General features: G+C 34.6%; 1 long non-coding RNA gene across 2 annotated transcripts; it reads left to right on the top strand.

The window, feature by feature from the left end:
* On the top strand, positions 1 to 676 carry LOC107735204 (uncharacterized). Of its 2 annotated transcripts, none has more exons than XR_001639326.1 (3): positions 1 to 13; positions 430 to 568; positions 645 to 676. It is a non-coding gene; the product is annotated as an uncharacterized LOC107735204 (long non-coding RNA). The 2 variants fall into 2 exon arrangements; XR_001639327.1 differs by lacking the exon at positions 1 to 13 and adding an exon at positions 285 to 328.

The following is a 676-nucleotide window of genomic DNA, read 5'->3' as shown; positions in this document are numbered from 1 at the left end:
AGCTTTAGTGAAGGTAGTCAAATAACCTTTTCTTGGGTGCATGTTTGTTCTGGCGAATACCGAATTTCTAAAATATTAAAATAAAATAATTTGTGTTTTGAGAGCGCATATTTAAGCTGGTTGTTTTCGGAAGACATTGCTAGCCATTCAAGCTAATTTGCAGTTGTTTTGTTTTTATGTTAGTTACTTACTCTATCTGTGAAAAGATGACCCTAAAGAAATACATTATATTGATCGTTTAATTTTCTGATACAATAAAATATTATAATATAAGTAAATACAAAGACTTAACCTTTTGAAAAATGCCATGTTCATAAGCTAGGAATGGGTATGTTGTTGACATCAAACTTGGAGAAAGAGTTTCTCTTGTTGTCCTATGTCTATATAGACTAGAGATGTTATTAATTGTATTTTTGTTTTCATACTCAGCTGGACTGTAGATTGAAGGATGGAGACCAGTGGCAAACCCTCGACAGCACAGATTGTGTTGCTAGCCACTAGCTCGGCTCTGACTGCTGTCTTATACAGCATATACAAGAGGAAGTCGAGCCATGTAGCGAGATTAAGGGTAACAGAAGGTGCATTTCTTTTAATGACATTATTACTACAAGACTTAGATCATACTTAAGCATGTTGTTTAACAGGAGGCCAAGAAGATGCCATTAAATCCAGATCT

The sequence above is a fragment of the Sinocyclocheilus rhinocerous genome, unplaced genomic scaffold, assembly GCF_001515625.1.
Source record: "Sinocyclocheilus rhinocerous isolate Xijiao unplaced genomic scaffold, SAMN03320098_v1.1 C35870866, whole genome shotgun sequence".
Classification (NCBI taxonomy): Eukaryota; Metazoa; Chordata; class Actinopteri; order Cypriniformes; family Cyprinidae; genus Sinocyclocheilus; species Sinocyclocheilus rhinocerous.
This window is presented reverse-complemented; position numbering and strand designations above follow the sequence as displayed.